This window comes from Pyrgilauda ruficollis, unplaced genomic scaffold, assembly GCF_017590135.1.
Source record: "Pyrgilauda ruficollis isolate IOZ18807 unplaced genomic scaffold, ASM1759013v1 scaffold44, whole genome shotgun sequence".
In the NCBI taxonomy this organism is placed as follows: Eukaryota; Metazoa; Chordata; class Aves; order Passeriformes; family Passeridae; genus Pyrgilauda; species Pyrgilauda ruficollis.
Window position 1 is genome coordinate 3,068,924 of NW_024525934.1, and position 21,422 is coordinate 3,090,345.

A 21,422-nucleotide genomic window follows, 5' to 3' on the forward strand; every position below is an offset into this window, starting at 1 on the left:
AAAACAAACATTTTTCTTTTAGTGATAAATGTACTTACCAATGTTTTCATTTATTGCATACTCTTAAAATTTTTGTTAAAATCCTAAACAACAGTTTTTATGGTACTATGCTTTTACAAATGCAATAATTTTTCTTTAAATGTTCTTTATAGAATGCTGCTGATATTTTGAAAGTGCATTAAAAATTAAATATCTTTTCATTAGTTCTAGAATTAATGCCCATGTTCTGCTTCTGAGCAGTCTCTTAGCAACATATATGAACATCCAAGTTACTTTGTTAGCACGGCATAAGGGATCATTACTAACCTTTTGTGCTCTACAAAATTTCTTCAGAGATGCTTCTTTCATGGCCCCAAATCTGTAGAAAGTTTAGACTTCCTCTGCTCAGCTTCACTTAGCTAAAATAGCTCCTCTTCTCAGGCAGGAAACAGTGACGTAATCTCACTAGTGTTGAGCTCTTTTATTGGTCATACTTAAAAGTTACTATTTCACATAGGTGTGGTGTCTGTGAACTGGTATTTCTATTACCTTTCAACAGTCAAACTTTTGTATATTTCCAGCGTGGTCAGACTGGGCTGTTGTGCTACATATATTTTCAACTTTTAAATGTTTGTGGTATAATGAAAGCATATTTTACGTTAAAGTTTCCGTAGAAAGCTATCTGCAAGAATACACATCTTGGTTATGCATAAGTTTCTAATAAGCACAATGTAAATGTATTTTCAGTAGAGCATAGTCTGGTGGGTTTTTGTGGAAATCCCCATTTTATTTATATTGCCTTGGATAGTAGTCAGTCTGAAAGTGACAGAAAGTCACTGCATTTGAAATGAGAAGTTTGATTCACTTGAATACACAGCTTTTTATGCCTGTACTTGCAACATTTTATTAGCACAGCAGCAATATTTCTATTTTTTATTTGCTGTCTAAATTAATAACATGTTTATTTATGAAAAGAGGTTTTAGCCTGTGTTAAAATGGAGTAAAACTCTCAGCTGTGTCACTGCAACAGACATCTTAGGTGGGATGGGAGTATTCTCAAAGGATTATAGGTGAAGAAGACTAACTTCCTATGTTTCATCTGTCAACTTGAGAAAAGATCCACCCTTCAGAAAAGCAATTTGGAGAAGGAGCTCATTCCATGTTCTTTGTAGAGTGCTTGTTGCTTCAGGTCTCTGGCTGTGGCAGTCTTTGGGAGATGGTAGTGGAGAGCTCTGTGTTGAGTAAGGGAGGAGTAATGTTTTGGTCTCCACCTGACATGTTGTCAAGAATTTGCCAGGATCTTCACTTGGTGCCAGAAGCAACAAAGTCCTGCAGTTCAGAAATTGCCAGAATCAGATTTGTTTGTGAGAACATCTTTCTTTACTGGCTGTAAAACTAATGTAGGTAGGTAGGTGATCCTCACTTAGTGCTCAAGATAACTTCTGGGAAAGGAAGCCCCTCTCTGCTGAAGTCATGTAATTTATCTCAGCTGAATGGGTTTGTGTTAGTGTGTAGGTGTCTGCATACGTTAGTGTGATGGTTAAAGTAATTAGAGGGAGGGACCTGGACATGATTTTTGGTGTGTATAGATTACCTTTAAATATTTAGGGTTTTTTTTCTGTTCAGGTGTACTAATATGAAACTTGGTTTTTTTATGATCATTCCAAAGGCCTTTTAAATGCAGTGAGCTGCAAATCCTACCCAGATCACCCTAGAGAAATATAAATCTATTTAAAAGTGCTTAATATTTTAGGACTAAGGAGTATCTTAAAAAGACTCCTTAGTGCTGAAAAGACTCCTTAGTGCTGAAAACTCTTCAGTGGCTTTATCATCAGTAAAGCAACTCCAGAGCATGGTTCAGTAGAACAAAGCACTGTTTTCAATTGTTCAGTGAAATTCAGTGCCATATGTATATCTTCTGGAAGAGAACAACTGTTCTTTTGAACTCTCCTAGGCAAGAATACTTTATTTTGGGAAAATATACAGAAGTGTGGAGGCACCTTCCAAGCTGAATTGCACTGTAAATGCAGTTTATGTATTTATGTTTATTCAGTTTATGTTTATGCCAAAACAGGCAAGTGGACAGCTAGTGCCTTCCTTAGCAAAAGAGCAAGTACAAAAGTGATTCTGGGTTTAATGGAAAGTGGGCAGATGTTGAATTTGGGATCAGAGAACCTATATGCTGTGAGTTGTCTCTTGGCTTGTTGTCTTCTTGGGGGAGGGTGAAAAGTGTGACCTCTTGTAGCTGTGTCATTTTGTCTGGAGGGTGGCTGATGTTCTGACCCTGCAAGGGAGGTCGTGCCTTGTGAGGGCAGCTGGAATCAAATCCCACAATTTACACAGGTGGCTAACAGCAGCCCAGTTGAGTTTGCTGGCAGGTTAACCATCCATCTGGTTTGCTGCACTTTGTCAGTCTGTGTTCTGCTTTCACTCAGGCTTTTCACAGCCTTCCTGGTGGAGAAGAGGCAGCCAAACCTCTCTGCTGCTTGTAGGCTGGCAGGCCTTCCCCCAGGCGTGGAGAGGTAGGTAGCTCTGTTTGGCAGCAGGAGGCTGAAGAGAGGTGTTTGCAGTACCAGCAGTTGCATACTCCTTGTCTAGGTGCCCAGCTGGCTGCAGCTACAGGGTGATAAGCATTTGCAGGTGAACACCCAAGTCAAAAGTTGCACTGCCTGTGGTTTGTGAGAGGCAGTGGGCTGCTCTGCAGTGCCGCATTCCCCTGTTACTTTGGTTTCTGCTGTAGGAAGCACCTGGCTCTATTTTTATTTCCTTTGCTGTTTTATCAGCTAGAAATGGGTGTCTTGCATTGGTTTCCCACAGATGAGTGAGTACTTCCTCTGCTCCAGCTTCTACTGAATTAAATGCTCACTTCCATCTGGGGTCTTCTTTTGCTATTCTGAAGTTCGAGCAGTAGACAAGGTAATTTTTGTTGCATTATGTTGTGCTAAGGCTGGTTTTAAGTAGTTAAAAGCTAAGCCAATGTATTTCCTATCTGAGAATAAGGCAGAGTGTATGTGGTCTGTTATGGTGTCTTCACTAACTGGCAGTAAGCTTCAGAAGAAATGAGTTTGGTCACTTGCAACAACCTCGAAGTGGAGCACTGAAGAGATTGCCTTCATGCTGTTGCTTTTGCAGAATTAATGTACTGCTGGGTCTTTCTCTAGTTTAGTCATGGTACAGAAAAGTCTGTTTTTCCTGTTCACTTACTGTGTAATGTAAGCTTTGTCTAGCTGATACAGATAAGTTCTGGACACAGTGGGACAGAGGATTACCCTCTGTCTCAGTTTGGTAGGGAGCTGGCTTGAGCTCATGTTCTTCTTCTCCTTTCAACCTTTCCACCGATGGGATCTATTGAAAAGAAAGAACTGAAGCTTCTTGCATGGTTCACTGCCCCAGTGGTGCAGGAAGCAACTCTCCCATGTCAGTTTGTTGACTTACCGGCTTGCTGTTGTGGGTGAGTTCACATTCACTTTTGGGTTACTGTTCTCAACCTTGATGAGAGCTGGCCTCATTTTTTATTCCCATACTGTGTTCACCATAGTGAATACTGAAGAATAAACTACTGGTTAAAAGTTGGCCCTGAATGCATAAAGTTATTGCAGTTGTTTCCAGTTTTGCTGTGTGTGTTGCTCAGAGGCTGCGTCATGGCATAGCTGTCCCTCCTCTCCCACTCATCTGTGTGGGGGGTATAAATGCAGTGTGCAGCAGAGCTGAAGGAATGGAAAAGGGAGCAGATTAAAGAGAACTGCAGCCTAGTTAGCTGTACCTGACATGTCTTATTTACTGTCATAGTTTGCTTTCTCTTCCCTGTTTTACTAACACATGGTATGGTTTGAGGAAGGACATGTTTTTTCCCTTAAAAAATCAACATTCCATGTTTCTCCTGGGTTCATTTTGGTTTTTTCCTAGCCCTCCTCCCTTCCCTTCATCCCCCTGCACAACTCTCCTACAGCCAGGACATACCCTGTGTCCTAAATAACCTAAAAATATACAGTGCATCTGGCCTGTAGTTAATCTGTTTATCACTATCAGCCTTTGAAAGAAACAATACTTCAAAAATTAATTAAAATGAAAGTTGAATCTCTGAGATGTCAGTGACAGTGGGGTAGTGGGCTGGAGACAGCAGTCTTTACACACCAGCAATCTCAGAGTGTCCGTAGTCTAATATTAGCTCATGGCAAATACCAACACAGCTCCATGCTCATTGATGACCCCATGTTGCCCTTGACAAATTCCTGTGTTCTGTTTTTTGGGAAGCAGCTTTCCTAATTCAAAAAGTGCACAATTCTCGTGACAGATATTTAACAGTTTTTTAAAACCAGCATGAATGCTCAACTTTTTTATTTTCTTTTTTAAAACCTGCATTGTCAGGAACTAGTTAGTTCCAGTTTGGAAGTGTCGAGGAGAGATTTTTTTCCCAATACTCTTTCCTTACTAAGTATATTGTATGTGGTGTTTTTACTATTAAACTGCTCTTAAAGGTCTCAGGTGCATAAGAAGTATTGTTCTGAAACTTGATATGCCTCCCAGGAACAGAGTTAGTGTTTCAAAAGAAATGTCTTATTTGGAGCTGCATGTACTCAGATTCCTTTGACAAAGTCAAGTGCAGGAGTAGGGAGGGTTCTTCTGACTCCTCCAGAGTTCAGGAGTTTGGACAAGCTCTGTCAGTAACTAGCCCAAGTATAAGTTATCAGAAATTAAACAATTAAAAATTGCTACTTAGGCTTTAGCAGAGCAGTGAAGGGTTTAATCAAAAGTACCTGAAGTGAGAATGGGCTGTGTGAATTAGAATAAGCACTTCAAGGGTGCCTTACACTGTGTTGCCCAGCCCTGGCAGGTAGCTTGCTTTGCAGAAGTGATGGTCTTCTAATGCTGTTCTGCCTGCACCACCTGTCCCTGGCACAGATGAACAAGCAGCAGTGTTGGGGTTGTGAAGCTTGGGGTGCTGTGGCGCAGTTGAGGTGACAAAAGAGGAGCATCACAATGATAAAGGGGCTGACATAATCCAGGCTGGGACAAAGCAGCCCGGTGCCTGCTGCACAGCAGTGAATCTAGTTGGTTAGGAGCTCTGCTGGGCAGGTTTGCTTGGTGTGTAGGATCAGCATTGTCCTGGGAGGGAAATGAAAGAGCTGCTGAGTGTGAGTGTTCTCAGTGCACCAGAGCACCAGGACAAGGCCAGCTTGTGCTCTGAGCTGGCTGTGGTGGACAGCAGAGCTGGCTGCAGGCTGGTGATTTCAGAGTCACTCTGTGGAGCTAGGTCCAGTCAGAGGACTCTGTATTTCCCAACTAACTGTTCAACTACAAAAATTATATCTGTTTTACACACATACACACACATATGAAAGGGATGGAGCTGAAAATCCTGAGCTTTATCATGACAAGAGGCCTAGGAGAGTAAGTCAGGGCATAAATCTGAAGTTCAATCATTTAAGCAGCTGTTTTCCTTATGTAGAGATTGTGTTGGTAAAAGTGGTTTTAAGATAAGGATGGAGCAGTGAAACTCAGCTGGGACTTGTGTGTTCTGTATTCTCTGCCACTTTCATCCTTTGCCTCCAAATCATACTGCCTGTCAATGCTTTTTTATTTTAGTCTTAGAACATCTGGGACATTGCCTTTATTTGCTTGTAACTGAGCCATGTGCTATCTGATGTTTGAGGCCACCAAATTCACGTCACTTACCCAAATAGCAGAAATGAGAGGGAGTGCAAAACTTGTTTTGAGCAAGGAACAGCGAGAGAAGAAAGGGCAGTAAAGGTGGCAGGATGTTGGACATCTCTGTATTCCTTCTTCTTTCAAATTTGGCAGCATGTGGAGTTAACCATAAGAAATGTGAACATTTCTGGCAGTTCTGGCTGGCTCTGAACCAGCAGCTGTGGTTCACAGCATTCATTACTGTCTAGTTGATGTAGTTTATTTCCAAGGTAATGGGGTCTAACCTGTCACAGTTATTGAATGAGTGATTGACACAGTGTCTTGTAGTAGTGATCCTGGATCTGGCTTCTCTTTATCCCTGGCCCAGTGCTTGTACTGCCTGGTGTTAGGATTCTGACTCTGGAAAATGGGATTTAGCCATAAATATGAAACAGTTGCGTGAAATGGTTTTGATCTCTGCTGTGGTGAGGACTAATTACTGCATCAATGCTGCCATCTGCAGATCTTTAGTAAGCATAGCAACTCATCTTTGGAACAGCAGAAGTGGCTGATGGATTAATTCCTTTATACACCTGTGTTACATAGCCAGTTTTTCAGGAAAACTGATTATAAAGAATGAAAGCCACTTTGTCTCTCCTATGAAAGGGACAAACCATGTGACATGGAAGCTGTGAGTGTTCCCATAGTTGTGGAACTTCAAATTCTGTTATTGCTCAAATAGTTACATTTCATACAGGTCTCCCCTTTGCATTTCTGTTTAATTAATTCTGTACATTAAGATAAAATTCTGAGAATGGGTTGTAAGCAAAGACTTTCTTATTGTCCATAGTCTGAGTTTACCCTGAAAAAGTGAATAATTAGAAGACACCTAGTGGAGGAAGAGAAGAAAGACTGGAAACATTTAATAGAAATTGAGCAACTAATAATAGAAATTGAGAACTCTGTGTTTTTAAGCTACTCTCTTTCTGATTTTGTTGTTGTATTTGTCTGATATGTCTTTATTAAAATAAGACACAATAGCAATGACTTTCTTTGCACAACATTCCATTTTTTCAGAAGGAGTGTTCTGAAAGTTTTATGATTAAATTATTTCATGAGAATAAACAATGGCTTCTTTCCTATGTGGGAATAGGGGCCTCCTTTTTAGCTTAGCAGTTGACCCTTGAAGCTTATTTTCAGTCCACGTGGGCATGATCAAGCTTTCTTTCTGTCTTTACTGGCAGCTTGGGGGTTTTTTCCCCTCTCTTCTCTTCCTCTTTCCGGAGTTAGGAACACCTTGTTTGTTCGTCATGTTCAGCCATAGTAAAGAAAGACAGGGATGTGGAAGTCCCTTTGGAATTTAAAAGGAAATCCTGCATCTAATTGTAGATGTCTGTGTCAAACAATTCTGTACGAGTTATCATTTCAGCTATTGTTTGCAAATTGGCTCACTGCAGTGCCCTCTGTCATTTGATCTGAAGGGAAACAAGCTTAAAGGAGTCATTGCATCCTAGAAACATCAGTTGTCTCCTGTCTAGTTCTGCTATGAGCCTACATTGCTACATTTTGTTTTAAGGGTCTGATATCCTTTCATGTAAATGATACTGTCCTCCATCCCAGAATTAACTGCTTCCATTCCAGTGATGTTCTTTGAATCTCTTCCCTCTCCCTGTATTTGCAGGGCAGTTAATTATTTGATTGCAGTGGAGGAAGAAGGAAGAAAAATGAATGACTAATTCTTCAGAGCAGTTGAAGACATTGTTAGTGTGAGGAGATACTCTGCCTGTTGCAGCCTTTTGCAAAATAGAGTGTGGTGCTATGATTCCTCTCCTAGGACAGATGAAGAGGGTAATGAAGTAACTTCACAAAGGTGGTCTTGCAGTGATTGATGCTTTAAAGAAACCCCTCTTGATTTACCAAAGTAATGAACAGAAATGGATTCAGTAAGTTCAGTGGTATCTAAGAAGATACAGTTGTATGACTGAGACTTTAAAAAACAAATGTGCATGAAACAGAAGATGCTGTGTAGAGTTAGTAAAAAAAGTATTGCAGTTGTTTCTCTAAAGAATTTAGAAATAAAAATGTCTCTTTTTCACAGTTAAACGACCTTGAAGACTTTCAGTATAAGTAACAAGATCTTTTAAAATTTCCTCTTTGCTTTTATTTTATGCTTACTGAATACTCTCCTTTTGTTTAGTCATCACTTTTCTTCAAATACCTTGGTCTGTAGTTGAGAGAAAGGGTTATATGGTGGTCTTAATAGGGAAGTTTGTTTTGCAAAGAAATCACTTTTCTGCTACAGCTTTTCTATTTTGTTTCTGTTTTATCATGAACAAGCTAAAGAGTTTCCTGCCAGCAATTTGTGCCTTACAATACTTACTCATTGGAAAAGTGGAACTACAGCCATGAATCACGAGGAGGTGTGAATGGTCTCTTGACCAAAAAGCCCGAAAATGGTGGGAAGCATTTTAATGTTCAAGTATTGTGAAGTAAGCCAAACTGTGTGAATAAGATAAGCATTAAAACCTCCCTTTACTAGTCTTCAGCCTTTGAAGATACGTTATGATGTCTGTTACAATATCCATATCATAATGCGGTTAGAAGAAATTTTATTTTTTTACCAAGAATACAAAAGTAGTTAAAAAATTGGCTCAGCTAAAAAAAATAGCACGTTTACCAATAATATTTACTGTAGAAGAGGACTGAGGAGTAGCCAATAACACAACTGTTCTACAGAATTATGCTTAAAATATTGAGCAGGGGATATATGAGTCACATTCTGTATTTAGCTTCAACTTATTGTCTCTACCATGAAAATAGGTCATAGTAAATGAGGCAAAAATAGCTTGTGTGCTTTGCCACATAGGTCAACATTAATTGCTCCACTCTGGCTCCACTCTGCCCAAGCATTATGCTAAATACAGATCCTGATAAGATAATTTAATGCTTGTATCAGATTGGAGCTGGGACTGAAGAGCCTCTTCATCCCATCACATACTGAGGTGTGGACTGGGTGATCTGGGCCATTTGTGGGATCAGTAGGGTAGAGAGAAGCAGGGTTTCTGTGCTGAAATGTTGGAGCTCATAGTGCAGTGAAGATCAGATATCAGGAGATGGTAGGAAAGGCTACAGCTCTCATTCATGTGTGGTGCCCACCTCTCCCTCCCCAGTACAGGCAGTTGTCATGTAGCCAGACTTGTCCATGCAAAGAATTCTGGGAGACTGATGCTACCCAGGTGGTTCTCTGCACTTCCTTTACTCCAGAAAATATTAAACAGGTGAAGTTATGGAAACTGTAAGTTCAGGTAGCATCTGCATATTTTGAAAATATTTCTCAGGTGAAGTAAGAACAGCTGTGAAACTAACAATGTTGAAAAGCAAGTCAATAAAATCATAACCCTTGAAATTCAGATGTGTAGCATGCCAGGGTCTTGGATCATTACCTGTCAAATATGTTTTCTCGTAAGGCAAGAAGTTTGCAGAATAAAAGTATATATATTAGAGTTAAAAGCTATCTCCATTACAAGTTGGATCATTCCCAGTATAAGGTTCTACTTTTGAGGTTATATGGGTCTGAAGGGCCTCTTGAAGTAGGTGCTTATCTTAAATGAGATTGCCTGCTCTTCTTGATTCGAGTGCCTCAAAAGTGGCAGTTTACCAGAATAAGTGTCAAGATCCTTAAGATCTGCTAGACAGCTGTCTTTAGATTCAGAAAGATTATAAAAAGCTTGGCTGTCCCCCATAGAAGCATGAGTTTGCTTCCAGGCTATCCCTCTCCAGGCCTGGTGGGCAGGCACTTCACTCAGGCTGGGGTGTGCAGCCTCACATCCTTCTGTATGTGAGTGCTTCATGGAGCCCTTTGGCACTGTGTCCACAGGTGATGCTTTGCTCCTTGCTTGCCTTGCACATGGGCATAGTTAGAGAGAGAGAGTGTACAGCCAGTGCCCATGGGATTATAGCCTATTGTCGTCATTACCAGGAATGTAGTCACAGATTTCAATGGCCTAAATCAGGAACCTCCTGTGACATCTTTTGAGGAGCAGAGACCTTGTGTCTTTACTTTGCCTATCTGTATATCAGCTAGGCAGCAGCTTCAGGCTGGGTGGTCCCTTCATCTATCCAGGTACAGCTTAAAGCTGACAGTGCCATGGTGCATTACACAGGTGTGAAAGGTGAGCATCACTCTCCTGCTTTGGTTAGGGATCATTTGGTGGAACTGACTTTATGTATTGACAAATTATTGAGAGGGACTTTGACTGCTTCAGTTGGGTGTGTCATGAGCAGGAAATCTGGGACGGTTTCTCAGAGCTGTTTTAAAAATGTTTTCCTCTGCTCTGGAACCAGTCAGATATGTGGACACCTTTTCCAGTTTTGTGACAATACAGAGAGATTGGTCAGGATGTAGATGAATTAGCTGTGATGACAGCATTGCCATCTGAGTGGGAGCTTTTGTTCAGGACTATCTCAGCTAGCAAGGCAGTCACACCACATCTACTTTGTTTTTTTACATTTTTTTCTGGCCTGGGGTTAGCTTTTGGGTTTGATAAAGCATATCTGCTAAGTCCTTAAGTGAGAAAGAGTCAAGAAAAAGCACTTACTCCTTTGTAGTGCATAAATGAGCTGATTTCCCATTGGTATGAGATAAAATACGTTTCTCAATTTTAAAACTTTTGTTCAGTTTTTTAACTTTTTTATTTCTCTGTCTCGTACACTTTATAAAATTTGCTCCATAAAGGGATACTCACCATTAATTTCTGTGCTTTTCTGTGGAGAGCTTTTCTGTTTCTTGTCACCAGGGGTTTTAGCAAGGGCTTGATGAGTGGTGGTTTTGCTTGTTTTGCCTTCCCTTAATGATCCTTTTTCTTAGTGAGGTGTTCGTTTGATGCACTCTTTCCTTATACCACTTCTCTTTGAGTCTGTGGCCACCAGTTTTTTTTACCTTTTGACAGTGTTTTGGTCGTTGTGTGCTCTGCCACAAGTATGAAAGAAGATTGAAGCTTGTGTGGCTGAAACAGTAGAACATCCTGTGCTTTTCCTCTTTTCTTTTTTAAGATTTCCTCAGAATTCATCCCACATTCTTGTATCACTTGTCAGAAAATCATCCTGCTGGTGTTTCATTTACACCTTCTTTTTTTAGAACTGGGGCATTTCTTTATCTCCTGGACATCAAACACTTTTTTTATATTTCTAAAGGTTGTTCAGGAGTATTTCTTGCTTCTTCAGTGCAATGACTGTTTCTGTACAAACTGTTGTAGTAAACAGCAGACTGTGAGGTGTCGGGGCAAACGCAAGGACGGGGCTGCACAGTGGGATCACTACGATCCTTCTTCAAGTAACTTTTTTTTGGGCTGTGGTTAAAAGAAGTGAGTATTTACAGTAATCCCAGTGAATGTTCCTGCAGGTATTCATTCAAAGGAAAAAAGGGACTTCTTGCTTATAACTGGAGACAGGGATGTACTATCTATCTGCATATCTCTATCTTCAGATCTACTTCTGAACTCCTTCTGTGTGTCAGAAGTTTGAGGTAAGCAAATGGAAAAGTTAGGGTGTGTTTCACTCCTTCCACACTATGTTTAACCAACAAGGAGAGTAGACAGGACTCCACCTTTCTGGCATTAAGCTGAAATGTCTTTGTCCTTAAGTGCTTAAGTAATGCACTTCCAGACTCTCACTGATTAATCCCATCGGAAAAAAAAAATAATCTTGCACCAAATATGTATAGTAGGGACTCATTTAAAGTAATTTGTGCTTAATACAGGACTGATTGTGAAAAGAGCTGAAAAAGTAAGGGGACAGGATCGAAAATGAGACCAAACATATTTACTCTTGAGGGAAATAGGAAGATCTTAACATATAGGGCAGAAGAGACAGAGCAATGGTAGACAAAAAATACCTATATCTAATGCAAAGTGACACTTGGTGAGTGCAGGGGAGTCTGAGGCACCTGAACTGAGGGCTCTAACTTGCATTCAACTGATGGAAAGAGTGGAACTCGTTCAAACCATAACCATGGTTCCCAGCCATGTTCTCCACTCCTCTGCCAGTGCCTTGCGCGGGAGGCAGCAAGAACAAGCACACATGGCTTGGTTTCACCTGCTGAAGATGCAGTTTTGTAGTAGGGCTGAGCTGGTTGAAGTGGAGACTGTTTACAGAGCAACCAATTGGCTCTCACCTGTACTTTCCTGTCTACCACTTGCAGCATGAGTCATCTGACTTCTTACAGGCAGTGAGATCAGGAGATAATGCTTGGAAATAAAACATATATACGCTTGTGTTTTGTCAGGGATCATTTCCCAGCTTAAGTTTTTAAACCAGCTTACTTCTGGGGTGGATGCATACCAGCACCAGAGCAAGGAAAGTGATGGAAACATGTAGCTGGAAGGTAGAACAGGACTTTCTCTTTCCATTGCTCTGAACCACAAGATTCACAGTTGATTACATCAGCCCAGCTTCAGGTGCCTGATGTTAAGGCATCCATTGCTGCAAAGTGGTAACCCCTGACAGAGGATGAGGGTAGAGATGAGGCAGAAGACCATAACTTCTGACCTAGGGTTCTCTGTGGTGTATCACAAGCCCTGATTTTAGTAATTGTAAGAGGAGTCGTTATCATCCAAAAGCTCTGCCCTATACAAAGTTGTGCCATTCAAGATATCACATGTAATAACAAATGCATAATCAGGTGTTTTTTAAGTGTTATCAAGATTTGCTGAGGATTTTGAGGGTGATTTTGAAATGTGGCAATCCAAATGTTGGCTCCATTTTCACATTAATTAGGATACTTACCTCTGACTTGCAGCTGCTATTGCACCTCTCAGATAGGCACACTCATGTTCATTAACAGTATTTAGAGGATGAAAGCTGTGGGAGGTAATTTGGAAAAAAGTAAAAAAAAAATTACCGGTGATTGAATGTGTCTGGAAACAAGATGAAACATCTTTGAAAGGCTTCCCTGAAATGAGCTGTGCTTTTAAAATTCAGAGTATTGAGTGGCATTTGTAATTGCAGGCACTCATCACTTTCACACTTATGGTTTAGTTGCTTTTGTTAGGTGGAAAGTACCAAGCATGGTTAGAGATCTGAGAACTAATTATTCCAATTGGCAACTGGTCTGCCCTGCAGCAAGATTAATCTCTGTGGTCAGTACTCTGTAAGCAGCTTATGGAGGTAAACATTACATGTGTCTCTGCCAACCTGGCTAAATAATGCCAGCTGTCTTAACTCTTTTTGAAGATAAATGAGCTGTAATTGGATTTCTGCACTGGATAATTTTAAACAAGGGCTATTAGAAGCAGTAGTTGTTATGGAGAAACTCCACAATAGGCATATTATGATGAGATATCACATGTCTCTGAGCAATTTAGTATTTGTCTGTTAAAATCAGGGTAGCAGATTAGGAAGAAATGTGCTTTGGTGAGGCAGTTTCGATTTTTTCTTGTTCTGTGTGAGCAAACAGAAATGTAATGAAGTTTGGGTTGAGTTGGCCGGAGGGGAGGAATGGCACTAATGAGAGTTGCACAATGTCCCAACATTGTGAACTTACTAAAAAAACATTAAAAGAAGAGAAAAGAGAAATTGCTATCTTTTGTATTTCAACAAAACTTGAAAAAAAGAAAAGCAGACTTTTTTCTGTAATAATATACTTAAAAGCAAAACTTGACACTTTAGTCAGAAATTGTTTCTCCATACAAACAGTTTTTTTAAGAGGGAGGTAGATATTAAGAGTGGAAAACATTAATTTGAAAATAATTTTAACCACTCTGCTGGCAATCTTTGCTTATTAAAAGGTATTAAAAGCTTAAAACTGAAACCAAGTGGGGAGAGCAAATTGTGATGTTGCCCACAGTATTTCATTTGCCTGGTTTTGTTACCAAAGACCAGCAAGTGGGGTTTTTTGGAAACCACAGATGAGTCCTCAAATAGTAAAATTTGTTTTGAATGAATAAAACACAGGTTTATTTAGCTTCTGATGTGTTTGCGAATTTTTTTACGCCAATATTTAAGCTCTTACATACGAAGCACAGGATCCACTAAAAATTTTAGCCATTTTTTTCCCAAGTTTATGTAGTCTGAAGTGGTGGTTTCATTTTCGTGTGTTCTTTACCATCCCTACACCATAAAAGGTGGGATTTTTTTTCAATTTTTTTCATATTATAATTCCTTTTTTTCTTACAACCACTGCTTGATTACAGTTTTTCTCAGAGAAAGCACTGCTTGATTTTCTCTCTTTAAGAGAGAGAAAACTGCTTTCTTTTCTCTTTAAGATCACTCACTGTTTGGTTTTCCATGACTAGTAATTTGCTTATGGTTTTTTTCCTTTTTTATTCCCCACAAAGCCTTATCATTAGTTTGTTTTTTCATTTTGCTCTTAAAAAAAATTAATTTATTTAAATTTTTTTAATTTAGTGGCTTTGGTGTTTTTGATTTGATGGAATACTTCTTGGAGGAAAAGAATTACAGCTCATCCCTTATCGTCCTGGTATTCGCAGTTGGAAAGGTGATAAATAAAATACCAAGGAGGTCTTTTGCACCAAGGAAAGGACTGAATCCCTGTAGGAAAGGCACAAACACTTGCAAGGCAGATAACTCTTCATTAATAGCTTAGAAAAGCCAATAGCAAGTTATGAAATCGTACATCTTTTCCAATGCTGGGAACAAGGCGATGTTACAGCACTAGCTGGACCTCGGGTCAGGGGCAGCACACAGTGCAGATCCCATCTGTGGTGAGGTTCACCAGCTCTGACATCACTTGTATTCCTTCAGGGTCTTCTCACAGTAGATTGATCAGTCACTGGCAGAACCCAGCAGGGAGTAAGGACATGTCTTTCAAGACTCCCTTGAGCCATGTACATTCTTATAGCATTAATAAATCTGCAGTCACAAAACTGTTGCAGATAATTCATATGAACGAGACATTACATTATACACATATACTTAAGTGTACATTGACTACACATTGGGTAATTATGTATTGACTGTGTATATAGTGATTAATTATACTATTGATTAGGTGTGTCTTGATTAAGTAGTGATCATGTAGTATGCGTGATACAGAGGCCTGCAGCTCAACTAGTAGTTATGTGGATCACTGCCTCTTCACAAAATAGGGGTCCACTGCTGTCTGCTACAGTAGTAAATCATTATTAATAAGGTTATTTCTGCAGCTGCCAACATTTTGGTTCAAAATACAGCTAATTTTTTTGTTTTTTATCAATTGAGGAAGTATTGCTGTTCTAAGCAAAGGTCACTTAACTAAAATAAAATTTTCTTTATAGTTCTGAGGTGCTCTGCAATTCTTGGTGTGTCTGCAGGTACACCCTGGCATTCTTCTCAGGCCAGTGCTGTCAGTACCCTGTGTGTGGAAGAATCCTTCTATGGGCAGTTGTGTTGTATCATCTGATGAATTGGAGTATTAGTCATGGTTCTTAGTTGCTTAGACCTTTTTTTGACATGTTCACAAAGTTGAGTAACGCTGAAAAGAGAGTAGCAAAACTCTTTTCTACTTGTGGGTCTGTGGCCAGTGAGGCACACATGTTTCCTGTTTTTGTTTGGCACTAGAAAGTGGCACTTCTTGAAAGAGCATTAGAATCAGATTTCTGAGAATTTTTTTTTTTTTTTTTTTTTTTTTTTTTTTTTTTTTTTTTTTTTTTTGTGTTATGAAGACCTATCTGGACCATATAAAAATGAGACTTCATCTGTAGTTAAAATACATTATGGTATTAACTCTTTATTGATGTCTGTTCCACAATTTTTTGTGGGCATTTTAAAATTACAAATCTGATCATTAATCACTTAATTTTGGCAGGACTTTGCAAGCTGCAGCACAAGAAGCACTGCAAGGGGATTGTGATGGCAGTCGTGCTTCACTGCTTGAATAGAGACATTGAGCTGTACCGTTAAATGGCCCCACACCACTAGCAGCCACACTATTAGGAAGGCAGGGCTGTAGCCAGAGGAATTAATTTTTCTAAGTTCAGCTTCCTCATGCGTTGGAGAAAATGTAGAGAGACTTTTTGTGGAGGCAGTAAAACCAGTTCAGGCATGAGGAGGCATTTCCTTGACCCTGGGCTCTCCATCTGCAGTGGTCCTCAGCTAGTTGCTCTGAGCCATGAGCTTGGCCTCTGGGTTTGCCAGCTGTGGGCTGCTCTCCTTATGCTCTTGGGTATGGCCAAGGGCCTGGGATGTGGGTGCTGGCTGAACAGCTGAAATGGTGCAGGAGAACAGCAAGGAGGGACAGAGGTGCCCTGGCTGTACCTGGAGTTGTGAGCTGCCTGTCCTGCAGTCACCCCTGGTGTTTGTGGTCCTTAGTTTTGGTGTTGGCATCTGAGTATGTTAGTTTTAGAGCTTCCGTTCTAAATTTTGGCTTAAAAGGAGTTAAAGTGTAAAACACCTTTGCTCAATGGTATTAATACAATGTAATCTATTATGTCTGTAATTTCAGATGACTTGATTATCTTGGCAGCTACTCCTTGTGCATTTAAAATAGTTGGTTTGCCCCCATCTCAGTGAATGAAGTAAGGTTCTGGTGGGTGTTCAGGCTGTTTCAAATAGCTGGCATTGAAAATACACTGCATTTATTTTATTTGGAAGACAAAAATAAAGAAGTGACCCAGAGAATTGACCCAGAATTGTCTTTGTAATCTGACAACTTGTGAGGAATCTTCAGTTGTCCCTTTTTGTCAAAAATGCTTCACATCACACATGCAGCTGGCTGGGGAGCTTCATCTCTCCCTGTCCTGCTGGGGACAATGATCTGCCATTATTACTTCTAGACAGAGTTGCTGTAACTGTCCATACTTCAGAGCTGTGATACTAAGATATCTAGTACTTAGTCCCTTGGTATCAGTAGCTGCCAATAAAACTATCTGGCCGCTCTTCAGGCTGGTGAGTTGAGAATTATCAGTCTGCAGCATCTCTATATTTAAAGTAGGCTGCCTTGGAGTTAAACTAACCACAACTTCCCTTGAAAGTTACGTGCCACAGGAAGGATGAAACTGCTAAGCTTAGCTGATTAGAGGGAGGAACACAGCTCTCCTTTTGCATGGTATAAGACAATGCATACTTTTCTGGAGAGGATAGGATAACCACAGTTGCTGCCTTCCAACAGGTGCAAAACTTTCTTTTTTTAGTTTAGCCCTTTGCACAACATCTGTCACAACTGAGGAGAAAAAAAGAGGAAGAGGAGAAATTCATACTTTTGCAATGAGGAAAAATGAATGCAGTTTTTTGAAAATAAATCTATGCCATGTCTTGACCTTTCTTTTATTTTAGGAGGATGCTAATGACAGCATTTTGATAAGGGCATAGATAGAGGACAAGACCAGAAGATTTTAAAGTTCTGTAATTTGCTAGTTTTACTGCAAGGCCATTGAGTTTCATGTTGCTTTCCTGTCTAACTGACCAATTTGCTGGTCATAAAGGAGGCAAGTTGAAAGGAGCCACTGGGGATTATGTTGCCCAGCCCTGCAAGTACCAATTTCAGCATGGCTGTGTCAAATCAAGTTTGGAGTATCTCTAAGGACAGATATTTCTGTGGAACCTTTCTTAATGTCTGACTAACCTCATGATGAAAAAATGCTTCTTAATGTTTAATTGGTCCTTGATTCAACATTTACCTGTTACTGGTTGTTGCCATCTTTTCTGTATCCCTCCCCATTAGGCAGTTGCAGATAGCAGTAACATCTCTCAGTGTGTCTCAGTTTCCTCTACCTCTCCTCCAGCAACATGTGCTGCAAGCTCCTTCCACATTTTTCGTTGCAGTCTGCTGGGCTCGTTCCAGTATGCCAAGTATCTTTCTTCTACTGGGAAACCCAAAACTTGGTACAGAATTCCAGGCATGATCTCACAAGTACCAAATGGAGGGGAAAAAATTCTTTTTAAACACAGCCACATTTGGCTATGAGGTCACACTATTAGCTCCTCTTTAACCTGTCTACCACAAACCAGATTTTTTTGCCAATCTGCTTTCTAACCAGGTCATGCCCAGCCTCCACTGCTGTGTGGGGTTATTCTAGCTTGGTTCTGCATTTGGCTTGCTGAACTTCATGAGACTCATGTGAGTCCATTTTTCCAACCCATTGAGGTCCAGTTCTTCCTTTTTTAGTGCCTTGGAGCAAGGTTATCCAAATTTGTCAGTCATGTGGCAAGATCCTGGTTCAGAGAATCTTTATGCTAATATGGTAAGAAAAGTAGATCAGTATGCTGTTGACCTCGTGTGTATAGAGATACCCTGTTCTGCCACACAGCACAAACACAGCTGGATTCCCATTCTTTATTTATACTTGCCTTCTTTCCTTCTTTAGAGTTTGAATGAAGTGGTGAACAGCTGTTATCTGACTGTTCACAGAAGATACAAGATAACTTGAAGGAAGGGGATTTGATGCAGGTCTGTAAAATCACAAGTACTGCGTACAGAGTAAATAGGGAGTCACTGCGTTCACTTGTTTCTGGTACAAGAAGCAAGGGACTTCAGCTGAAACTGCCAGGTGTCACAAGTGAACAAAAATGGCTCCAGACACCACGGTAGTTACTCTGTGCAGCTTCTTGCTGCAAAACGCTGCAGTCGCGGATATTTTATTTGAGTTCAAAAAGGGACCAGACAGCCTGATGGAAGAAAATATTGATTGAGGCTGTCATGTGCAAAGATGAGACATCTGCCTCAGGAAGTCCAAAGTTAGACATTGCAGGAAGCCAAGGGAGTATTCTGAGGGGAAAAAAATTGAGGAAATATATCTTAGCATTTACTACACAAACAGTAATTCCCATTTTTCTTCAGAGAAGGGTTGCAGCTTGGCAGAGTTTTTGTATTTATTTTGTACCACAGTCTTAGTCTTCAGGCTGCAGATTAGCCAAGACTGTATGGGGAAATATTGCACTCAGATAAATTTGTTGTTTTTCAAGTAATTCGTGTGCCTGTCGACACACTGGCTGTGTATTGAGCCAGCACAGTAGGATACTGCTGAATACAACCTTAGTTTATCTTCAGTTGTTCCCCTGCTCTGCACCACAGATGTGGTGATAGAAGAGAACAGAGTATGTCACTGCTTTTCAGTTCCTCCAGAAGTGGTCATATAAGGCAAAGCTTTTCTTCTCTTTCTCTTCAGCTGCATGCTATTTATTTTTGCTATATTGCAGGCTGTCTCATCAGTTTATTGGAGTCTCTTCATTCCTTGCAAATGTAAAAGCTTTTAAATTTCAGAACAAAATTTCTTTAAATGGAATATCTATTTTAAAAAGCTCAAAACCTTCCTTTTTTTACACTAATGAGTTTGCTGATTTAAGAGGAGTAACTAACCACTTTGAAGAACTATGCTATTCGTGGTAGCATGTTTACAACTTCAGACAGTTGCTGTCAGTGTCTTTTGCTAGATGACCATGATGCTTACAGTTTCCTCGTCTACATAGCTTTCAGAACTACAGACCACACAGACAGCAATCCCCCTGGGAAATACCTGTCCTCTTCTGCTTGGACTGTAAGCCACAGAAGACTGCCTTCTTTATCTCCACGATTTCAGTTAGTCTTCAGTACCTTAGAGTCCAAGGCAGCTGAGGGTACTTGCACTATTGCTGTTGAGTTTTGTGTTCTCAGTGAAAGAAAATATGAAGGTACTAGATGCTATTCTGCTGGAAGTGTGCATGTTTTGGGATTTTTCTCATGGTGCAACTTTACTTGATCATATGTTTGACAGTAGATGTCTATCCAGCTTTCTTTTCTGGACTTGGACAGAGACAGCCAAGATATACCAGTTGGCCACCTTCATAATTTTTTGCTTTCTATATGCTCTGTCACATTCCCTACCAGGTAGGTTTTGAGAGAGATGTCAGCAGTGGACATGCAGTGTTAGTACTAGAACTGGGACTCCACATAGTTGGAGTCCTCTTAGCAACTGCCTGGCCTGACACTCCAAAGTTTAGAGATAAAAGAAATTCTGTTGCTTTTTCAAGAATATGTGTTTAAAGATCCTGACTAGACTTCACCCTCCAAATAGAGACCCAGTTTTTTTAAATGCTCCAGTCAGATCCTCACAATGAGCATGCCATTTGAACCTATTGCTACTTGTCAGTAGCTTTATTTGTGCATGAAAAACATGAAAGAGTCCTAGGTCTGTGTGACCATTTACCAGACTTTCACACATAAAGGAACAGTGCTTAGAATGTATGAAAAGCTTTCCCCAAAGAAAAAGCTTATTTTTTTTGTGCAAAGCTCACACTACTTCAAGCCACAAGTTGGATAAGGGCATCACAGAGGAAACCAGTTGTTTGAGAACTGTAACTCTTTACTCTCACTGTTCTCCTTTGGTGCCATGCAGCAGGTTGTTACTACCTCTCTGGTGATGGCTGCCATGTATCATGCCACAGCTGGTACAAGGAACAGGACAGATGCTCTCTAAATGTTTTGCTTCAGTGCAGTGTCCCAAGCCAAGTGAATCCCTCACTGCTGCTTGTGGCAGATGACAGAAAAGTCTCCTCATTGACACAAGTGTGCTTGAGCTGCGAGTGTATCCTGACAAGGAGTGAGGAGGAGCAGTGGCATCAGCTGCCACAGATAGGAATTGTCATTGTCCATCTGTATGTCAGTGCTTGCAGGACTTTTGTCAGGAAACAGAGCTTATCTCAGCTTTTAAAAGTTTTTATTTTATTGGTTTCTTCTGCATTTGAGAAACATTTAAATAATGAGAAAAAAGTAGCTTTTCTCAAACCTATATCTAGCTGGACTCATGCTAGAGCAGTATTTTGATGTTAAGTTAGCTGTTTGGGAATGCTGGTGTGATTTAGAAACAAAATCCAATATTGAAAATAACAGAGTTGCTAATGTGAGAAAATGGGGATAGAGAAAGATGTTCAGTAGAAATCTTCACTTTGTTTCTACTTAGAAGAGTGTAGTTACCTGCAGTATGTGGTGTTTTAATACATATTTAAGTTGTATTTTACAGACGAATATAAAAAAGACTTCTTGTCTTTAAGATTTTATAATCACAGTTAGATGAAATGCATACTAAAATCTCAAAAAGCCTAGTAGAAGAAAATTAGCTTTTAGCATTAGTAGAATAAAATAAGCTTGTACTAGTGAGATATTAGCAATACATATATTTTATTTCTACCACTTCTAGGTATTCATGAGTGGTCTATGATTTTATCTGGTTACCATTTGCTTAATTCAATAGGAACACATTCTTAAATAATGTTTTAAAATAGTTTATTAAAAAAAGCTGACAAGAGCAGAACCTCTAGAACATACAGAATTAAGTAGGACTTCTCCTGATAAAAGTTATTCTTCTTGCACTGCTTTTCTGAAGCTGCATAGTGTCTTTTATAATTAAAAAAGAGAGAATTAGTATTTTAGAATTAGAAACTCATTTTTGGCAGTCTAAGTGGTGTGAAATATAGGGGATTTTGTGGTTTCTTTGCCATAAAAAATTAATTGTTAATTTAATGTTTCCATACTGCTTGTCAGGTACGCCCCTTCTGTGTTTGCAGGTAGGCAGAGGTCAGCATGTGAGGAAGGAAGGAATTGCAAAGATGACAAATGTAATATGCTTGTTTGACTTCCAATATAGCCTCAATATCAGAAAGATACAGCTGAAATAAATAAAATTTGTTCTAACGTGGCATAGCTTTTACTGATGATTATCAGGCACTCTTTAATTTTCCATCACAACCTCCTAGTTGAGGTACCAAGTTGTGTTTGCCAGCGAAGGAATACTAATAAGATAGAACACTGAAGAAAAGATAGAGGGGCCAGGAATAAAGTAGGGAAGGAAGCTGAAATGTGACGGAAGGGCACATCAGCAGGAACCCAGGGCTTACATCCTGGATTC

The 21,422-nt window shown here is 39.9% G+C and overlaps 1 protein-coding gene across 1 annotated transcript in view; it reads left to right on the forward strand.

The window, feature by feature from the left end:
• UBAC2 (UBA domain containing 2) overlaps positions 1-21,422 on the forward strand; it is an 87,046-nt gene that overhangs the window by 18,384 nt on the left and 47,240 nt on the right. The window lies entirely within an intron of this gene.